This window comes from Pleurodeles waltl, unplaced genomic scaffold, assembly GCF_031143425.1.
Source record: "Pleurodeles waltl isolate 20211129_DDA unplaced genomic scaffold, aPleWal1.hap1.20221129 scaffold_91, whole genome shotgun sequence".
In the NCBI taxonomy this organism is placed as follows: domain Eukaryota; kingdom Metazoa; phylum Chordata; class Amphibia; order Caudata; family Salamandridae; genus Pleurodeles; species Pleurodeles waltl.
In genome coordinates, this window is record NW_027150403.1 from 1,739,685 (window position 1) to 1,761,795 (window position 22,111).

Below are 22,111 nucleotides of genomic sequence, written 5' to 3' on the forward strand. Positions count from 1 at the left end.
TTCCTGCACAAAAACAATTTCCCCCTCAACGCAGTCATCCTTGTACCATGGTGCAAGAACGGCTGCGTTGGCGCTCAGCAGCTAATTTAGAGCTGGCGCAGGGGGAAGCACAGGGGTGCGCTGTATTCTACTAAATACGGCGCTTCCCTGCATTTTGAAAATGACGGAGCGTGGGGCTTGCAAATTTGGCACAGCGTCGCGCTCAGTCATTTTCTTGTAAATCTGGGACAAAATGTCTAAAGGATAGAGGCTTTTTATGTCATGTTCGATGACGACCATGCAAATGACTCTAGTCATACTGCAGAAGAGAGCACCATGTGGCGTTTCTTGCTTTGGGATGTAGTCTCCCACTCTCTGACACCAACCCTCGGAGCAGGGTGGGAGCCGTAGCGCTTCTGTGCCCAGGCTCGTTGGTCTAGGGGTATGATTCTCGCTTCGGGTGCGAGAGGTCCCGGGTTCAAATCCCAGACGAGCCCATTTTAGCGGAAAACAATCAAATCCTGCTCAAAATACACAACCCCTCAACATTTCTCATTCCACTCGAAGCATTGTTGCGCAAAACATATTTTTTGTCTCAGGCGAAAAATGGATTACAATGCCTTGGCTTCCTTCCTGCTTGCTCTGAGTGCGCCCTGTGTGATGATTTCACAGGCTTGCGTTCCTGGCATTTAGGCATCAGATATTTGTCTGTCTCTGCCCGCAGCTGTGACTTTTCAGGACGTCTGAGTGTATGCATGCTGGCTAACACCGCTGCAATTTTCACACTTACCCCTCGCATTCTGAGCAACTGCTGATCAAGTATAGAGGAAATCGGGCAAACATATGAGGGGAACTGTGCTCCTTCAGTCAAGCCAGCAAGCTTGTTTCTGTAGTGTAGTGGTTATCACATTTGCCTCACACGCAAAAGGTCCCCGGTTCGACACTGGACAGCAGTAGCTTTTGTGTTTGCTCACTAAAACCTCAGTCTCTCTCAATGCACACTTAGACAGAAATGACCTTTAAAAACTTGTGACCTGTGTAAAATGTGATTTACTATTGCAGGACGATAAAAAGTTATCTGCATCCCTCGGTGGTCGTGCATGTGCCTTGTTTCTTGTTCTGTTTTTTTTTTTTTTCTTGGCCATGTTATATTGTGGGGCCTTTAAAGCTGTGACTTTGATAGGAACATTGCAAGCGGCAGCATCAACAAGTGCAGACTGAAGAGTCAGACCGGCACAATGTTTTGGCTGTCAGGATGGCCGAGTGGTCTAAGGTGCCAGACTCAAGAGAGCTTTATCTTCAGTGAAGCTGAGCCTTCTGGTCTCTTCATGGAGGCGTGGGTTCAAATCCCACTCCTAACAGGTGTGTTTTCTTACCTTAAAGCTTGCTCTGCTTGCAGAGCCAGCTCCTCACACCACTATCTTTGGAAGCTGCTGTGGCATGTGAGGAGAAATCCACCAACCCATCGGCTGGGCCCTCAATCAAAATTCTGTGTATTACTGGAAGGGGCATCTCAGGCACACCTTCTGTTAGAGCTGCACTTTATGACAGTAACTACCAAGCTGGTTTCTACTTAAGCAGTTGATTCTATCGTTTGAAGTGAGTCTCTCCTGCCACCTTTTGGGCAAAGAAGACACTGCCCCTGCAACAACACAGGCAGACAAGCTCAAACTGGGTTTCTTGGTTAGGTGGGCGGAGCATATTGGCAATGGTGCCTCCTCGTGACTTGCAATTTACATGAAGAAGACAGAGAGGCAGCTGGGAGTAGGCAGTACCCATGAACCCCTGAACACTGTCTTGCGACTTGCACACAATTCTGAAATGAGGCGGGGGAAAGGAGGTGATTTCCCCATCAAGGGCCATTCCGGGAAATCAGCCACCCCGCTTCTCCCAGGTGAGTGTTTCAGGCCTATGAGCCACTACTATAAATCGAGCCTGATCGAGCGCTGAGTGAGCAAGTGTGCTTCAATCCAAGAGGCATGCTTCTCTGGATCAAGAGCTAGCAGGCCCTTCAGTGCTTCTGGTCTGGAAGTCTAAGGTGCAAGGGTCCAGGACTTGCAGAGGGTTACAACTACCAGAAAGGGTCTGCTTTTCACATCAGTGCCCTAGTTCAGCTCACTGGCACAGGGCATCTTGACTACCTCTTTCCTTGCTAGAGACAAACAAAAAATCCTTGACAGAAAACATCAATTGCTATGGCACGCTTAGAGAGAGAGCCTCCGAATGGCCCTGCTTTTCTGAAAGACGCTTCAGAAGATGTTTCAAATGCCTCTGCAGCAGCAGTCTAGTTGGTATAGGGGTATGATTCTCGCTTCGGTGTGAGAGGACCTTGATTCAAATCCCAGACAAACCCTTACCTTTATAGGTTCAGTCTGTGTTTTAAACAGGAGTATTTCTGCTTTTCACTCTTGTAAGATGTCATGTTGCAATGCAATACATGCTTTATACCTGCGTTGAGACGGTTCAGCATCATGAAGGTATGCAAGATTTCTTTGCAACTGCTTTTCTGTGCTGGAGCAGCAGTGCTCATAGGAACATTAAATGCACAGTGCTTCTCCATGGTAATTTCGGGTCCAGTTCTGAAATCACCTCTTGGAATGAAAGTGATGCCAGTTCCTTTCTTCCAAGGCAAGAGATTGTGTTCCGGAAGGCTCAGCTTTGAGCGTCATGAACATTGGCCCTCAGTCCTTGCATCCCAGTCCAATGCAGAGCCACATAAAGCAAGCAGGTGTGTCAGTTTCCATAGTGTGGTGGTTCCAGTACAATGCATAGCCCCATGAAGCAAACCGGCAAGTGTGTCTGTTTGTGTAGTGTAGTGGTTATCATGCGCACCTCACATGCAAAAGGTCCCTGGTTCGAAGCCAAGCAAAAACAGCAAGTTGCTGGGCTTTTTCCCAGTATTTGCATTTCCTGACTCAGCTGACAGGCAAGTTGAGATAAAAGAGACTGTGTCTATCCCTCACCATCGTGAGGTACTACGCTCCTGGGGCATCTGTCACAGCTCACCAAGAGGAGTTGCGCCAGCTTACGGCAGTCAGTTGCTCACTGTTTGACCTTTGCATTGAAGCCTGAGCCTACCGCATTCAAGCCAGCCAAGGAAGGAAGGTATGAGAGGGAAAATAGCTTTCCTGCCCTCACCAAGAACACACACCTTGAGCAAATAAGGTGCCAGACTTACAAGGCCCAATCGCCAACGGAGCATCACTTTTAGTGACGCCCCGGTGGCACTATGCACTGCGCGGTATTTACAAGATGGCGTTCAGCCACTTTTTGTGGCTTAACACCACCTTGTAAATACGGCACCTTAGCATTCAGCGCTTTCCCTGGAAGGGGCGTGCAATGGGTGTTGCTGTGAGTGTGCCACAGCAACACCATAGCATTTTGATGCTGCTCCAGATTTAGGAGTTGTCGTAAATCTGCGTCAGCGCCAAAATCCAACGCCATCCCAGGGGTATCGTTAGAGTGGCGCACTGAGGAGAAATGTTTTAATTTCTCCTCGTTTTTTCTCTTTCTATGTGTGCTGCATTCTGCAGCACACATAGAAGTAAGAGCAAATCACCATTGAAGATTTTTCTTTTGGCCAGGAAGGTGTCCCTTCCTGCACAAAAACAATTTCCCCCTCAACGCAGTCATCCTTGTACCATGGTGCAAGAACGGCTGCATTGGCGCTCAGCAGCTAATTTAGAGCTGGCGCAGGGGGAAGCACAGGGGTGCGCTGTATTCTACTAAATACGGCGCTTCCCTGCATTTTGAAAATGACGGAGCGTGGGGCTTGCAAATTTGGCACAGCGTCGCGCTCAGTCATTTTCTTGTAAATCTGGGACAAAATGTCTAAAGGATAGAGGCTTTTTATGTCATGTTCGATGACGACCATGCAAATGACTCTAGTCATACTGCAGAAGAGAGCACCATGTGGCGTTTCTTGCTTTGGGATGTAGTCTCCCACTCTCTGCCACCAACCCTCCGAGCAGGGTGGGAGCCGTAGCGCTTCTGTGCCCAGGCTCGTTGGTCTAGGGGTATGATTCTCGCTTCAGGTGCGAGAGGTCCCGGGTTCAAATCCCGGACGAGCCCATTTTAGCGGAAAACAATCAAATCCTGCTCAAAATACACAACCCCTCAACATTTCTCATTCCACTCGAAGCATTGTTGCGCAAAACATATTTTTTGCCTCAGGCGAAAAATGGATTACAATGCCTTGGCTTCCTTCCTGCTTGCTCTCAGTGCGCCCTGTGTGATGATTTCACAGGCTTGCGTTCCTGGCATTTAGGCATCAGATATTTGTCTGTCTCTGCCCGCAGCTGTGACTTTTCAGGACGTCTGAGTGTATGCATGCTGGCTGACACCGCTGCAATTTTCACACTTACCCCTCGCATTCTGAGCAACTGCTGATCAAGTATAGAGGAAATCGGGCAAACATATGAGGGGAACTGTGCTCCTTCAGTCAAGCCAGCAAGCTTGTTTCTGTAGTGTAGTGGTTATCACATTTGCCTCACACGCAAAAGGTCCCCGGTTCGACACTGGGCAGCAGAAGCTTTTGTGTTTGCTCACTAAAACCTCAGTCTCTCTCAATGCACACTTAGACAGAAATGACCTTTAAAAACTTGTGACCTGTGTAAAATGTGCTTTACTATTGCAGGACGATAAAAAGTTATCTGCATCCCTCGGTGGTCGTGCATGTGCCTTGTTTCTTGTTCTGTTTTTTTTTTTTTTCTTGGCCATGTTATATTGTGGGGCCTTTAAAGCTGTGACTTTGATAGGAACATTGCAAGCGGCAGCATCAACAAGTGCAGACTGAAGAGTCAGACCTGCACAATGTTTTGGCTGTCAGGATGGCCGAGTGGTCTAAGGTGCCACACTCAAGAGAGCTTCATCTTCAGTGAAGCTGAGCCTTCTGGTCTCTTCATGGAGGCGTGGGTTCAAATCCCACTCCTAACAGGTGTGTTTTCTTACCTTAAAGCTTGCTCTGCTTGCACAGCCAGCTCCTCACACCACTATCTTTGGAAGCTGCTGTGGCATGTGAGGAGAAATCCACCAACCCATCGGCTGGGCCCTCAATCAAAATTCTGTGTATTACTGGAAGGGGCATCTCAGGCACACCTTCTGTTAGAGCTGCACTTTATGACAGTAACTACCATGCTGATTTCTACTTAAGCAGTTGATTCTATCGTTTGAAGTGAGTCTCTCCTGCCACCTTTTGGGCAAAGAAGACACTGCCCCTGCAACAACACAGGCAGACAAGCTCAAACTAGGTTTCTTGGTTAGGTGGGCGGAGCATATTGGCAATGGTGCCTCCTCGTGACTTGCAATTTACATGAAGAAGACAGAGAGGCAGCTGGGAGTAGGCAGTACCCATGAACCCCTGAACACTGTCTTGCGACTTGCACACAATTCTGAAATGAGGCGGGGGAAAGGAGGTGATTTCCCCATCAAGGGCCATTCCGGGAAATCAGCCACCCCGCGTCTCCCAGGTGAGTGTTTCAGGCCTATGAGCCACTACTATAAATCGAGCCTGATCGAGCGCTGAGTGAGTAAGTGTGCTTGAATCCAAGAGGCATGCTTCTCTGGCTCAAGAGCTAGCAGGCCCTTCAGTGCTTCTGGTCTGGAAGTCTAAGGTGCAAGCGTCCAGGACTTGCAGAGGGTTACAACTACCAGAAAGGGTCTGCTTTTCACATCAGTGCCCTAGTTCAGCTCACTGGCACAGGGCATCTTGACTACCTCTTTCCTTGCTAGAGACAAACAAAAAATCCTTGACAGAAAACATCAATTGCTATGGCACGCTTAGAGAGAGAGCCTCCGAATGGCCCTGCTTTTCTGAAAGACGCTTCAGAAGATGTTTCAAATGCCTCTGCAGCAGCAGTCTAGTTGGTATAGGGGTATGATTCTCGCTTCGGGTGTGAGAGGACCTTGGTTCAAATCCCAGACAAACCCTTACCTTTATAGGTTCAGTCTGTGTTTTAAACAGGAGTATTTGTGCTTTTCACTCTTGTAAGATGTCATGTTGCAATGCAATACATGCTTTATACCTGCGTTGAGACGGTTCAGCATCATGAAGGTATGCGAGATTTCTTTGCAACTGCTTTTCTGTGCTGGAGCAGCAGTGCTCATAGGAACATTAAATGCACAGTGCTTCTCCATGGTAATTTCGGGTCCAGTTCTGAAATCACCTCTTGGAATGAAAGTGATGCCAGTTCCTTTCTTCCAAGGCAAGAGATCGTGTTCCGGAAGGCTCAGCTTTGAGCGTCATGAACATTGGCCCTCAGTCCTTGCATCCCAGTCCAATGCAGAGCCACATAAAGCAAGCAGGTGTCTCTGTTTCCATAGTGTGGTGGTTCCAGTACAATGCATAGCCACATGAAGCAAACCGGCAAGTGTGTCTGTTTGTGTAGTGTAGTGGTTATCATGCGCACCTCACATGCAAAAGGTCCCTGGTTCGAAGCCAAGCAAATACAGCAAGTCGCTGGGCTTTTTCCCAGTATTTGCATTTCCTGACTCAGCTGACAGGCAAGCTGAGATAAAAGAGACTGTGTCTATCCCTCACCATCGTGAGGTACTACGCTCCTGGGGCATCTGTCACAGCTCACCAAGAGGAGTTGCGCCAGCTTACGTCAGTCAGTTGCTCACTGTTTGACCTTTGCATTGAAGCCTGAGCCTACTGCATTCAAGCCAGCCAAGGAAGGAAGGTATGAGAGCGAAAATAGCTTTCCTGCCCTCACCAAGAACACGCACCTTGAGCAAATAAGGTGCCAGACTTACAAGGCCCAATCGCCAACGGAGCATCACTTTTAGTGACGCCCCGGTGGCACTATGCACTGCGCGGTATTTACAAGATGGCGTTCAGCCACTTTTTGTGGCTTAACACCACCTTGTAAATACGGCACCTTAGCATTCAGCGCTTTCCCTGGAAGGGGCGTGCAATGGGTGTTGCTGTGAGTGTGCCACAGCAACACCATAGCATTTTGATGCTGCTCCAGAATTAGGAGTTGTCGTAAATCTGCGTCAGCTCCAAAATCCAACGCCATCCCAGGGGTATCGTTAGAGTGGCGCACTGAGGAGAAATGTTTTCATTTCTCCTCGTTTTTTCTCTTTCTATGTGTGCTGCATTCTGCAGCATACATAGAAGTAAGAGCAAATCACCATTGAAGATTTTTCTTTTGGCCAGGAAGGTGTCCCTTCCTGCACAAAAACAATTTCCCCCTCAACGCAGTCATCCTTGTACCATGGTGCAAGAACGGCTGCGTTGGCGCTCAGCAGCTAATTTAGATCTGGCGCAGGGGGAAGCACAGGGGTGCGCTGTATTCTACTAAATACGGCGCTTCCCTGCATTTTGAAAATGACGGAGCGTGGGGCTTGCAAATTTGGCACAGCGTCGCGCTCAGTCATTTTCTTGTAAATCTGGGACAAAATGTCTAAAGGATAGAGGCTTTTTATGTCATGTTCGATGACGACCATGCAAATGACTATAGTCATACTGCAGAAGAGAGCACCATGTGGCGTTTCTTGCTTTGGGATGTAGTCTCCCACTCTCTGCCACCAACCCTCGGAGCAGGGTGGGAGCCGTAGCGCTTCTGTCCCCAGGCTCATTGGTCTAGGGGTATGATTCTCGCTTCGGGTGCGAGAGGTCCCGGGTTCAAATCCCAGACGAGCCCATTTTAGCGGAAAACAATCAAATCCTCAACATTTCTCATTCCACTCGAAGCATTGTTGCGCAAAACATATTTTTTGCCTCAGGCGAAAAATGGATTACAATGCCTTGGCTTCCTTCCTGCTTGCTCTCAATTCAATTCAATTCAAAGAAGCTTTATTGCGGCTACAAGAGCCAAAAAAGCGCGAGCAGTAATAAATACAAATAAATGCACATGATAAAATAAATTTGCAGGTAAATATGGTGATAAAAGGGAATGAAATATAAATAAAAATTAAAATGGAATAAAAATGAGATAGAATAAAATGGAATGAAATTAGAAAAAATGAAATGAAGTGAAATGCACTCTGCAGGATGTTGGGACAGTCTTATTTGGAGTCTTTGTCCAGGAGAGTTTTCCCTCTAATAAGCCAACTAGCTCCGAGGAATTTGGCGATAGCGATCACTAGCGTTGGCCTGGTGTCTGATCTAAGGATTCGCAGAGCTAGCGCAGAGCAGCGTGCTCCCAGTAGTCTGCATGCTGGGGCCAGCCATTTCCTACGGGGGGCAGTATACGCGGGGCATGCAAAAAGGAGGTGAGGGAGATTCTCCACGGGGGCTTTGCAAGCAGGGCATGCGGTGGATTCGTTGTGTGACCAGCTGCTGGTGAAAAGTCTTAATGGGAGTGTTCCAATGCGGAGCTGGAAGTACAGTTTCCTTTCCCTTGGGGCCGTGATTAGGTCCCAAAAAGTTTCGTACTTGCATGACTCTTTTAGGTTGGCAAAGTCACAAGATAATGTAGTGTGGAGTGCAGCCCGAGTGTCTTCGTTGTTGGCCCTTTGCCAGTAAAGTTTCTTTAGTTCGCTTTTCGAGGGAAAGACTGACGTGGCTGGTGAGTTCCAGAGATCATCGAGCCCGATAGAGTGGAGTAAATCCTTGATGGATCGTAGCCAGGGGATTCTGTGCAGGTGGTCGGCTTTTAGGATGACCTGTAGAGCTTCGGTGAAGATGACAAGTTCCGGAGTGGTCCAGAGACGCCGCCAGTACAGCAGAGGTCGCAGGCGGGCTTTGTGACCAATGCGTTTGATGCCGAGGTCCTTGAAAAGAGGGAACAGTGGGGTGCTTAGCGGAAGGGACACAAGGTTTCTTAAGAAGTTGTTTTCAGCGGTGGTTAGGTCTTGGGTTTTGGTATAACCCCAAAGTTCAGCCCCGTAGAGCGCTGAGGAAACTGCCTGGGCTTCGTATAATTGTAATGCTGGGCGAATTGGTTTTGTGTGTGAGAGGTGGAAGTTTTTTAGTAGAGCCCCAGTTGTTTGTCTTAATTTAAGGGCTTGTTTTCCTATGTGTGGCTTCCAGGACATGTTGTCAGTGAGTGTTATGCCCAGGTAGCTGAAAATGCCCACCTTCTCGAGTGAGGAGCCCTCTAGAGTAAATTTCCCTTTGAAAGATCTGTGGGGATTAAGGGTCATTAGTTTGGTTTTCGTTGCGTTGATTTCGAGTCCCTGGGATGAACAGAAATGCTCGAAGCACGCAAGGAGTTTCCTTAGACCACTAGGGGTCTTAGATATCAAGAGAGTGTCATCGGCAAAGAGTAAGACTGGGATTTTTTGTGTGCCAAGTGAAGGTGCGTCAGCCTGCAGTCTGAGGAGGGAGGGGACAATTTCGTTGATGTACAGGGAAAAGAGGGTCGGGGCAAGTACGCAACCTTGCCGCACACCCCTAGAGACGTGGATTCTATCGGTAAGTTGGCCCTTGTTGCCCCACCTGACTTGTGCGTAGTTGTCCTCGTGGAGTCGTATCAAAATGGCAAGGATGTGTTCCGGGATTCCCATCCGAGAGAGAGTGACCCACAGTTTGTTGCGAGGTACTAGGTCAAAAGCAGATTTGAGATCCACGAAAGCTACATAAAGGCTGCCTTTACCGATGAACACTGTTTTCCAATATAATAATAGGAATCTGAGGGCTTGATCAGTGGTGGAAATCTTCTTTCGGAAACCGGCTTGGAGGGGGCTAAGGATATCGTGGTCAATTATCCATTCTTCTATCTTCCCTAGGAGGCAGTGGCAGAAGACTTTTTGGACACAGTCAATTAGACTAATGGGTCTATAGTTACAGGGAAGAGATCTGTCGCCCTTTTTAAAGATTGGAATAACAATGACCGCTTTCCAAGAGTCGGGAATTGGCGCCCCAGATGCTATTGCGTTAGCTAGAATGGTGAGATATCTTGACCAGGATGCTAGGTCTGTTGAGAATAGGTCTGCTGGGACGCAGTCTGAACCAGGGGCCCTGCCGCGTTTTAGAGTGCTTAGAGAGTAAGTTATATCACTTTGGTAGAACAACAGGGGTGCTGCGGTGGTTGGTGCTAACGAGTGAAATAGGAGGGGGCCCGTACAAACAAAGGTGGGGCTATCATGATCAGGGGAGTACAGACTACTAAAGTGGGCTATCCAGTCTCTTGGGGCAATATTGGTTGTGATGTCCAAACCACTGGTTTCTGGGCCTCGCGCTGCCAGGGACCAGAACAGACTATAATTTCTCTCGCGCACAGCGTCGCTGAGTGATGTCCACCATTTGCTATCTTGATCACGCTTGGCTATGCATATTGCAGATTTATAGGACTTCCTAGCTACGCGGATGGCGACGGGGTCCTTGGATTTAATGGCTTGAACTAGGCGCTTGTTTAGGGACCGGCACGTTTTGTTGAACCAGCGGTGCCTGGCTTTGGGTCGTTTGTCGTCGTGGGCTGGGGGTGCTGAGAAGTGGGTTGCGATATCCCTAAAGCAGGAGGTGTGGATTGAGCTAATTTCCTGGTGGGGTGTTGCAGAACCTGCCTCTAGGTCCCTTAGTGTGGATTTTAGGGTGTTGTTGGCAGCATTGATGAGTGCGGGCCGGGCCACAATATTGACCCATTTTAGGTGTCTTTTGTTGTTGGCCAGGTTAATACCCTCGGGTGCTACTGTGGCGGGGTTAGACGTGGCTGGGAGGTTACCTAGGGCTAATGTTTGGACAGAAAGAGGGTTGTGATCACTTTCGGTCCTTTCGATGATTGTCATATCGATGACTAGAGGCCATAATCTTATATCGAATAGGCAATAATCGATTCTGCTGGTGTGGTTCGTTTTGTTGTATGTGTGACTACCGTTGGTGTCTGAATTAGTTCTGCCATTTAGCGCCCTGAGTCCAAACTCCATGGTCAATGATTTTACCTGAATCGCAACCGACGTCCACCTTTTGATGGGTGCAATGGACAGGGCGGGGATAGACCAGACTTGATCTTCCTCGCGGGTGGACCTGAGATCGTCCCAGTCAAGGGGTTCGAATGTGACGTTGAAGTCCCCAGCCACAATGGTTTTATGATGGCGGGGATAATTTTGTAAGAGGGCTACGAGGGCACAGAGGGTTTTGGAGACTTGACCCCCCCTGACCCCTCGAGCGTAGATATTAAAGATGTTCACCACAGAGTCAGGCCCAAAGGATAGACGAAGGCCTAACAGGTCGGGAGAGGCGGTAGGTAGCTGTGATATATGGCAGCTAAGTGATGTTTTGATCCAGATGGTCAGACCCCCTGAGGGCCTGCCTCTCGTGCTGGCCACAGCGGGGATGTGGAAATTTGAGTAGCCTGTTCGGAAGAGTGGGTCGAGTGACCATGTTTCCTGTAGGAGACATATGTCATGTTCGTCAATAAATGAGGAGAAGGATGGAAGGGGAAGAATAGATTTCAGACCTGCCACGTTCCATGAGACAAGTCGTACCCCAGATTGTGACTGAGTTGTCCTACCTAAATGCCCGGGGTTTTTGAGGTTGGCTGTCAGGGGTTGGTTTGGCAGATGTGGCTGGGGGAGCAGGGATGGGTTGATGCCAATGTTTGCCCGTGAGGTTTGTGGTGGTTGGTGATGTTCCTCTGTTGGAACAGGCCTGGTCCTGATCAAGGAGATGCTTGCGGGCCTAGACAGCAGCTCTAGGTTTGGTGGGCAATGTGCCTGCAAGATGGGTGGAGCATCGTTGTCATGATTGCTCGGTGAGCCGGAAATGGTCGCGGTATCATGGGTAGGGGGGTGAATACATGGACAGACAGTGGTGGGGTAAAAGGAGGATCTGGGGGTGATGGATGTTGGAAGGTTGCAAGGTTTGCCTGCATAGATTTTAGGTGGGGCTGTGAGTCAATCATGTTTACCAAGAGGGGATAGGTTTTCTGCCGGGTGGTAACTCGGGCGTTCCTCGTGGAGCGTGGGTGACCTGGGCTGTTTAAACTGGATGCGTGAGTGTGCAGGTGGGCTTGTTCTTGCGTCTAGGGCCACCAGATTGTTCGCCATGGTCCTGTTCTTGAGTGTCAGTTTTAGGATATCAAAGTGAGTTCCCGGGTCTGGCCGTCGTACTACGGTAATTAGGTCCTCACGTATTATGGATCGGCAGCCTCTAACATGGCGAATCCAGTGGATTGCCTTGTTTTTGATAGAGTCTACCCCTTCCTTGCGCGCCAATGTGGTTAACTTGGGAACGTTAACCATTAGAACTATATTACCTAAATGGGACTGGTCAGTGGCAGGTTGCGTAGAGTATTTTGAGGCGGTGTTGCTCATGGGTTTGAGGGTATTATGATAGATGTCTAGTGAATTTCCTATGCCTAAATTGTGGAAGAGGGGAGACTGGTGGGAGTTCATGGTCTTTTCTTTGGTAGGGTGAGGGCCAGCGTGGCTAGAAGCAGAGGAGTTGGGCGAGTTTGTTGTGATGCCTGATAGGATTGGATTTAGGGCAAGGTTACTGGTGGTCGTGTTATTTGCGTGGGTTAGCTGTTTTACTATTGCAAGTAATGAGTTAACCATATGCTTGAGTTCTGTGACTTCCTTCCTTAGAGCTTGTATGTATTCGATATGCTGTGGGGTTACATGAGGAGAGTGCGTGTTGGTTGCTGCTGGCCCATCTGCCAGGGTGTCTGGGTTGATGTCGTCGCGTGATTCAGGGAGGTTGGTTAGGGGATTGAAGCGGTTACTGAGCTGGATGGAATCGTTGATGGCAAGTGGTAGGTCTTCTGCTAGGGAGGGGGCCGCATGGGTGATAACGTTCCTACTTTCACCCGCCCCTGTAGTGTCAGTAACTTGTTGCCCACGTTTCATGAAAATCTCAGCGATTTTCATGGAACCTTCCTTCCTGCTAGTTGAAGTGGGCCCCTCCCCAGTTGCAATAGAAATGTTTCCCTGGGGGCTAGTTAGTATTCCGTTGCATTCGCCCAGGAGAGAGTCGATTCTATCCATAACGCAATTGCTAGCAGCATGCTTATGCCTTTTTCGCTTGGCTTTTAGTACTGCCCCGGCCCCTGCCTCTATTGCTTTCCTTTTGCCCATCTGGTGTTAGTGTAGGTGCAGGGTTAAATGATAAGGTGTCAGATTAAATGGAGCAGCTGACTGGGGAGACAGAGTAGGAACTAGCAAAAGGGACTGAGTACAATATGGCCTTCTTGGGAGATAGATGTTAGGGGGGTGGCCCAGCCCAGCCTCTGTCAGCCGCTGACGGGCGCAGGACGGGCCCACCCTTGGCCCGGGCTTCGCCCGCGCGCGTCCCGCGCGGCGGGAGCGCGAACAAGTTTTAAAGGGCTCCTGCCCCGCCTCCAGAGATCACACAGCGCTTCCTGCGACGGCGGGAGCGCGAACAAGTTTTAAAGGGCTCCTGCCCCGCCTCCAGAGATCACACAGCGCTTCCCGCGACGGCGGGAGCTCGAACAAGTTTTAAAGGGCTCCTGCCCCGCCTCCAGAGATCACACTGCTTGCTCTCAGTGCGCCCTGTGTGATGATTTCACAGGCTTGCGTTCCTGGCATTTAGGCATCAGATATTTGTCTTTCTCTGCCCGCAGCTGTGACTTTTCAGGACGTCTGAGTGTATGCATGCTGGCTGACACCGCTGCAATTTTCACACTTACCCCTCGCATTCTGAGCAACTGCTGATCAAGTATAGAGGAAATCGGGCAAACATATGAGGGGAACTGTGCTCCTTCAGTCAAGCCAGCAAGCTTGTTTCTGTAGTGTGGTGGTTATCACATTTGCCTCACACGCAAAAGGTCCCCGGTTCGACATTGGGCAGCAGTAGCTTTTGTGTTTGCTCACTAAAACCTCAGTCTCTCTCAATGCACACTTAGACAGAAATGACCTTTAAAAACTTGTGACCTGTGTAAAATGTGCTTTACTATTGCAGGACGATAAAAAGTTAACTGCATCCCTCGGTGGTCGTGCATGTGCCTTGTTTCTTGTTCTGTTTTTTTTTTTTTTCTTGGCCATGTTATATTGTGGGGCCTTTAAAGCTGTGACTTTGATAGGAACATTGCAAGCGGCAGCATCAACAATTGCAGACTGAAAAGTCAGACCTGCACAATGTTTTGGCTGTCAGGATGGCCGAGTGGTCTAAGGTGCCAGACTCAAGAGAGCTTGATCTTCAGTGAAGCTGAGCCTTCTGGTCTCTTCATGGAGGCGTGGGTTCAAATCCCACTCCTAACAGGTGTGTTTTCTTACCTTAAATCTTGCTCTGCTTGCACAGCCAGCTCCTCACACCACTATCTTTGGAAGCTGCTGTGGCATGTGAGGAGAAATCCACCAACCCATCGGCTGGGCCCTCAATCAAAATTCTGTGTATTACTGGAAGGGGCATCTCAGGCACACCTTCTGTTAGAGCTGCACTTTATGACAGTAACTACCATGCTGGTTTCTACTTAAGCAGTTGATTCTATCGTTTGAAGTGAGTCTCTCTTGCCACCTTTTGGGCAAAGAAGACACTGCCCCTGCAACAACACAGGCAGACAAGCTCAAACTGGGTTTCTTGGTCAGGTGTGCGGAGCATATTGGCAATGGTGCCTCCTCGTGACTTGCAATTTACATGAAGAAGACAGAGAGGCAGCTGGGAGTAGGCAGTACCCATGAACCCCTGAACACTGTCTTGCGACTTGCACACAATTCTGAAATGAGGCGGGGGAAAGGAGGTGATTTCCCCATCAAGGGCCATTCCGGGAAATCAGCCACCCCGCGTCTCCCAGGTGAGTGTTTCAGGCCTATGAGCCACTACTATAAATCTCGCCTGATCGAGCGCTGAGTGAGCAAGTGTGCTTGAATCCAATAGGCATGCTTCTCTGGCTCAAGAGCTAGCAGGCCCTTCAGTGCTTCTGGTCTGGAAGTCTAAGGTGCAAGGGTCCAGGACTTGCAGAGGGTTACAACTACCAGAAAGGGTCTGCTTTTCACATCAGTGCCCTAGTTCAGCTCACTGGCACACATAATCTTGACTACCTCTTTCCTTGCTAGAGACAAACAAAAAATCCTTGACAGAAAACATCAATTGCTATGGCACGCTTAGAGAGAGAGCCTCCAAATGGCCCTGCTTTTCTGAAAGACGCTTCAGAAGATGTTTCAAATGCCTCTGCAGCAGCAGTCTAGTTGGTATAGGGGTATGATTCTCGCTTCGGGTGTGAGAGGACCTTGGTTCAAATCCCAGACAAACCCTTACCTTTATAGGTTCAGTCTGTGTTTTAAACAGGAGTATTTCTGCTTTTCACTCTTGTAAGATGTCATGTTGCAATGCAATACATGCTTTATACCTGCGTTGAGACGGTTCAGCATCATGAAGGTATGCAAGATTTCTTTGCAACTGCTTTTCTGTGCTGGAGCAGCAGTGCTCATAGGAACATTAAATGCACAGTGCTTCTCCATGGTAATTTCGGGTCCAGCTCTGAAATCACCTCTTGGAATGAAAGTGATGCCAGTTCCTTTCTTCCAAGGCAAGAGATCGTGTTCCGGAAGGCTCAGCTTTGAGCGTCATGAACATTGGCCCTCAGTCCTTGCATCCCAGTCCAATGCAGAGCCACGTAAAGCAAGCAGGTGTGTCTGTTTCCATAGTGTGGTGGTTCCAGTACAATGCATAGCCACATGAAGCATGCCGGTAAGTGTGTCTGTTTGTGTAGTGTAGTGGTTATCATGCGCACCTCACATGCAAAAGGTCCCTGGTTTGAAGGCAAGCAAATACAGCAAGTCGCTGGGCTTTTTCCCAGTATTTGCATTTCCTGACTCAGCTGACAGGCAAGCTGAGATAAAAGAGACTGTGTCTATCCCTCACCATCGTGAGGTACTACGCTCCTGGGGCATCTGTTACAGCTCACCAAGAGGAGTTGCCCCAGCTTACGTCAGTCAGTTGCTCACTGTTTGACCTTTGCATTGAAGCTTGAGCCTACCGCATTCAAGCCAGCCAAGGAAGGAAGGTATGAGAGCGAAAATAGCTTTCCTGCCCTCACCAAGAACACACACCTTGAGCAAATAAGGTGCCAGACTTACAAGGCCCAATCGCCAACGGAGCATCACTTTTAGTGACGCCCCGGTGGCACTATGCACTGCGCGGTATTTACAAGATGGCGTTCAGCCACTTTTTGTGGCTTAACACCACCTTGTAAATACGGCACCTTAGCATTCAGCACTTTCCCTGGAAGGGGCGTGCAATGGGTGTTGCTGTGAGTGTGCCACAGCAACACCATAGCATTTTGATGCTGCTCCAGATTTAGGAGTTGTCGTAAATCTGCGTCAGCGCCAAAATCCAACGCCATCCCAGGGGTATCGTTAGAGTGGCGCACTGAGGAGAAATGTTTTCATTTCTCCTCGTTTTTTCTCTTTCTATGTGTGCTGCATTCTGCAGCACACATAGAAGTAAGAGCAAATCACCATTGAAGATTTTTCTTTGGGCCAGGAAGGTATCCCTTCCTGCACAAAAACAATTTCCCCCTCAACGCAGTCATCCTTGTACCATGGTGCAAGAACGGCTGCGTTGGCGCTCAGCAGCTAATTTAGAGCTGGCGCAGGGGGAAGCACAGGGGTGCGCTGTATTCTACTAAATACGGCGCTTCCCTGCATTTTGAAAATGACGGAGCGTGGGGCTTGCAAATTTGGCACAGCGTCGCGCTCAGTCATTTTCTTGTAAATCTGGGACAAAATGTCTAAAGGATAGAGGCTTTTTATGTCATGTTCGATGACGACCATGCAAATGACTCTAGTCATACTGCAGAAGAGAGCACCATGTGGCGTTTCTTGCTTTGGGATGTAGTCTCCCACTCTCTGCCACCAACCCTCGGAGCAGGGTGGGAGCCGTAGCGCTTCTGTGCCCAGGCTCGTTGGTCTAGGGGTGTGATTCTCGCTTCGGGTGCGAGAGGTCCCGGGTTCAAATCCCAGACGAGCCCATTTTAGCGGAAAACAATCAAATCCTGCTCAAAATACACAACCCCTCAACATTTCTCATTCCACTCGAAGCATTGTTGCGCAAAACATATTTTTTGCCTCAGGCGAAAAATGGATTACAATGCCTTGGCTTCCTTCCTGCTTGCTCTCAGTGCGCCCTGTGTGATGATTTCACAGGCTTGCGTTCCTGGCATTTAGGCATCAGATATTTGTCTGTCTCTGCCCGCAGCTGTGACTTTTCAAGACGTCTGAGTGTATGCATGCTGGCTGACTCCGCTGCAATTTTCACACTTACCCCTCGCATTCTGAGCAACTGCTGATCAAGTATAGAGGAAATCGGGCAAACATATGAGGGGAACTGTGCTCCTTCAGTCAAGCCAGCAAGCTTGTTTCTGTAGTGTAGTGGTAATCACACTGCCTCACGCGCAAAAGGTCCCCGGTTCGACACTGGGCAGCAGTAGCTTTCGTGTTTGCTCACTAAAACCTCAGTCTCTCTCAATGCACACTTAGACAGAAATGACCTTTAAAAACTTGTGACCTGTGTAAAATGTGCTTTACTATTGCAGGACGATAAAAAGTTATCTGCATCCCTCGGTGGTCGTGCATGTGCCTTGTTTCTTGTTCTGTTTTTTTTTTCTTTTCTTGGCCATGTTATATTGTGGGGCCTTTAAAGCTGTGACTTTGATAGGAACATTGCAAGCGGCAGCATCAACAAGTGCAGACTGAAGAGTCAGACCTGCACAATGTTTTGGCTGTCAGGATGGCCGAGTGGTCTAAGGTGCCAGACTCAAGAGAGCTTGATCTTCAGTGAAGCTGAGCCTTCTGGTCTCTTCATGGAGGCGTGGGTTCAAATCCCACTCCTAACAGGTGTGTTTTATTACCTTAAATCTTGCTCTGCTTGCACAGCCAGCTCCTCACACCACTATCTTTGGAAGCTGCTGTGGCATGTGAGGAGAAATCCACCAACCCATCGGCTGGGCCCTCAATCAAAATTCTGTGTATTACTGGAAGGGGCATCTCAGGCACACCTTCTGTTAGAGCTGCACTTTATGACAGTAACTACCATGCTGGTTTCTACTTAAGCAGTTGATTCTATCGTTTGAAGTGAGTCTCTCCTGCCACCTTTTGGGCAAAGAAGACACTGCCCCTGCAACAACACAGGCAGACAAGCTCAAACTGGGTTTCTTGGTTAGGTGGGCGCAGCATATTGGCAATGGTGCCTCCTCGTGACTTGCAATTTACATGAAGAAGACAGAGAGGCAGCTGGGAGTAGGCAGTACCCATGAACCCCTGAACACTGTCTTGCGACTTGCACACAATTCTGAAATGAGGCGGGGGAAAGGAGGTGATTTCCCCATCAAGGGCCATTCCGGGAAATCAGCCACCCCGCGTCTCCCAGGTGAGTGTTTCAGGCCTATGAGCCACTACTATAAATCTCGCCTGATCGAGTGCTGAGTGAGCAAGTGTGCTTGAATCCAATAGGCATGCTTCTTTGGCTCAAGAGCTAGCAGGCCCTTCAGTGCTTCTGGTCTGGAAGTCTAAGGTGCAAGGGTCCAGGACTTGCAGAGGGTTACAACTACCAGAAAGGGTCTGCTTTTCACATCAGTGCCCTAGTTCAGCTCACTGGCACACATAATCTTGACTACCTCTTTCCTTGCTAGAGACAAACAAAAAATCCTTGACAGAAAACATCAATTGCTATGGCACGCTTAGAGAGAGAGCCTCCAAATGGCCCTGCTTTTCTGAAAGACGCTTCAGAAGATGTTTCAAATGCCTCTGCAGCAGCAGTCTAGTTGGTATAGGGGTATGATTCTCGCTTCGGGTGTGAGAGGACCTTGGTTAAAATCCCAGACAAACCCTTACCTTTATAGGTTCAGTCTGTGTATTAAACAGGAGTTTTTCTGCTTTTCACTCTTGTAAGATGTCATGTTGCAATGCAATACATGCTTTATACCTGCGTTGAGACGGTTCAGCATCATGAAGGTATGCGAGATTTCTTTGCAACTGCTTTTCTGTGCTGGAGCAGCAGTGCTCATAGGAACATTAAATGCACAGTGCTTCTCCATGGTAATTTCGGGTCCAGTTCTGAAATCACCTCTTGGAATGAAAGTGATGCCAGTTCCTTTCTTCCAAGGCAAGAGATCGTGTTCCGGAAGGCTCAGCTTTGAGCGTCATGAACATTGGCCCTCAGTCCTTGCATCCCAGTCCAATGCAGAGCCACATAAAGCAAGCAGGTGTGTCTGTTTCCATAGTGTGGTGGTTCCAGTACAATGCATAGCCACATGAAGCAAACCGGCAAGTGTGTCTGTTTGTGTAGTGTAGTGGTTATCATGCGCACCTCACATGCAAAAGGTCCCTGGTTCGAAGCCAAGCAAAAACAGCAAGCCGCTGGGCTTTTTCCCAGTATTTGCATTTCCTGACTCAGCTGACAGGCAAGCTGAAATAAAAGAGACTGTGTCTATCCCTCACCATCGTGAGGTACTACGCTCCTGGGGCATCTGTCACAGCTCACCAAGAAGAGTTGCGCCAGCTTACGTCGGTCAGTTGCTCACTGTTTGACCTTTGCATTGAAGCCTGAGCCTACCGCATTCAAGCCAGCCAAGGAAGGAAGGTATGAGAGCGAAATAGCTTTCCTGCCCTCACCAAGAACACACACCTTGAGCAAATAAGGTGCCAGACTTACAAGGCCCAATCGCCAACGGAGCATCACTTTTAGTGACGCCCCGGTGGCACTATGCACTGCGCGGTATTTACAAGATGGCGTTCAGCCACTTTTTGTGGCTTAACACCACCTTGTAAATACGGCACCTTAGCATTCAGCGCTTTCCCCTGGAAGGGCGTGCAATGGGTGTTGCTGTGAGTGTGCCACAGCAACACCATAGCATTTTGATGCTGCTCCAGATTTAGGAGTTGTCGTAAATCTGCGTCAGCACCAAAATCCAACGCCATCCCAGGGGTATCGTTAGAGTGGCGCACTGAGGAGAAATGTTTTCATTTCTCCTCGTTTTTTCTCTTTCTATGTGTGCTGCATTCTGCAGCACACATAGAAGTAAGAGCAAATCACCATTGAAGATTTTTCTTTTGGCCAGGAAGGTGTCCCTTCCTGCACAAAAACAATTTCCCCCTCAACGCAGTCATCCTTGTACCATGGTGCAAGAACGGCTGCGTTGGCACTCAGTAGCTAATTTAGAGCTGGCGCAGGGGGAAGCACAGGGGTGCGCTGTATTCTACTAAATACGGCGCTTCCCTGCATTTTGAAAATGACGGAGCGTGTGGCTTGCAAATTGGCACAGCGTCGCGCTCAGTCATTTTCTTGTAAATCTGGGACAAAATGTCTAAAGGATAGAGGCTTTTTATGTCATGTTCGATGACGACCATGCAAATGACTCTAGTCATACTGCAGAGGAGAGCACCGTGTGGCGTTTCTTGCTTTGGGATGTAGTCTCCCACTCTCTGCCACCAACCCTCGGAGCAGGGTGGGAGCCGTAGCACTTCTGTTCCCAGGCGCTTGGTCTAGGGTATGATTCTCGCTCGGGGCGAGAGGTCCCGGGTTCAAATCCCGGACGAGCCCATTTTAGCGGAAAACAATCAAATCCTGCTCAAAATACACAACCCCTCAACATTTCTAATTCCACTCGAAGCATTGTTGCGCAAAAACATATTTTTTGCCTCAGGCGAAAAATGGATTACAATGCCTTGGCTTCCTTCCTGCTTGCTCTCAGTGCGCCTTGTGTGATGATTTCACAGGCTTGCGTTCCTGACATTTAGGCATCAGATATTTGTCTGTCTCTGCCCGCAGCTGTGACTTTTCAGGACGTCTGAGTGTATGCATGCTGGCTGACACCGCTGCAATTTTCACACTTACCCCTCGCATTCTGAGCAACTGCTGATCAAGTATAGAGGAAATCGGGCAAACATATGAGGGGGGACTGTGCTCCTTCAGTCAAGCCAGCAAGCTTGTTTCTGTAGTGTAGTGGTTATCACATTTGCCTCACACGCAAAAGGTCCCCGGTTCGACACTGGGCAGCAGTAGCTTTTGTGTTTGCTCACTAAAACCTCAGTCTCTCTCAATGCACACTTAGACAGAAATGACCTTTAAAAACTTGTTACCTGTGTAAAATGTGCTTTACTATTGCAGGCGATTAAAAAGTTATCTGCATCCCTCGGTGGTTGTGCATGTGCCTTGTTTCTTGTTCTGTTTTTTTTTTTTTCTTGGCCATGTTATATTGTGGGGCCTTTAAAGCTGTGACTTTGATAGGAACATTGCAAGCGGCAGCAATCAAGTGCAGACTGAAGAGGTCAGACCTGCATAATGTTTTGGCTGTCAGGATGGCCGAGTGGTCTAAGGTGCCAGACTCAAGAGAGCTTGATCTTCAGGGAAGCTGAGCCTTCTGGTCTCTTCATGGAGGCGTGGGTTCAAATCCCACTCCTAACAGGTGTGTTTTCTTCCCTTAAATCTTGCTCTGCTGCAGAGCCAGCTCCTCACAACACTATCTTTGGAAGCTGCTGTGGCATGTGAGGAGAAATCCACCAACCCATCGGCTGGGCCCTCAATCAAAATTCTGTGTATTACTGGAAGGGGCATCTCAGGCACACCTTCTGTTAGAGCTGCACTTTATGACAGTAACTACCATGCTGGTTTCTACTTAAGCAGTTGATTCTATCGTTTGAAGTGAGTCTCTCCTGCCACCTTTTGGGCAAAGAAGACACTGCCCCTGCAACAACACAGGCAGACAAGCTCAAACTGGGTTTCTTGGTTAGGTGGGCGGAGCATATTGGCAATGGTGCCTCCTCGTGACTTGCAATTTACATGAAGAAGACAGAGAGGCAGCTGGGATTAGGCAGTACCCATGAACCCCTGAACACTGTCTTGCGACTTGCACACAATTCTGAAATGAGGCGGGGGAAAGGAGGTGATTTCCCCATCAAGGGCCATTCCGGGAAATCAGCCACCCCGCGTCTCCCAGGTGAGTGTTTCAGGCCTATGAGCCACTACTATAAATCTTGCCTGATCAAGCCTGATCGAGCGCTGAGCGAGCAAGTGTGCTTGAATCCAAGAGGCATGCTTCTCTGGCTCAAGAGCTAGCAGGCCCTTCAGTGCTTCTGGTCTGGAAGTCTAAGGTGTAAGGGTCCAGGACTTGCAGAGGGTCACAACTACCAGAAAGGGTCTGCTTTTCACATCAGTGCCCTAGTTCAGCTCACTGGCACACGGAATCTTGACTACCTCTTTCCTTGCTAGATACAAACAAAAAATCCTTGACAGAAAACATCAATTGCTATGGCACGCTTAGAGAGAGAGCCTCCAAATGGCCCTGCT

General features: G+C 48.8%; 1 non-coding gene across 1 annotated transcript; it reads left to right on the forward strand.

Annotated features, from left to right (window-relative positions):
- The first annotated feature begins 404 nt into the window (after positions 1 to 404).
- TRNAP-CGG (transfer RNA proline (anticodon CGG)) lies at positions 405 to 476 on the forward strand. The gene has a single exon. It is a non-coding gene; the product is annotated as a tRNA-Pro (tRNA).
- The last annotated feature ends 21,635 nt before the right edge of the window (positions 477 to 22,111 follow it).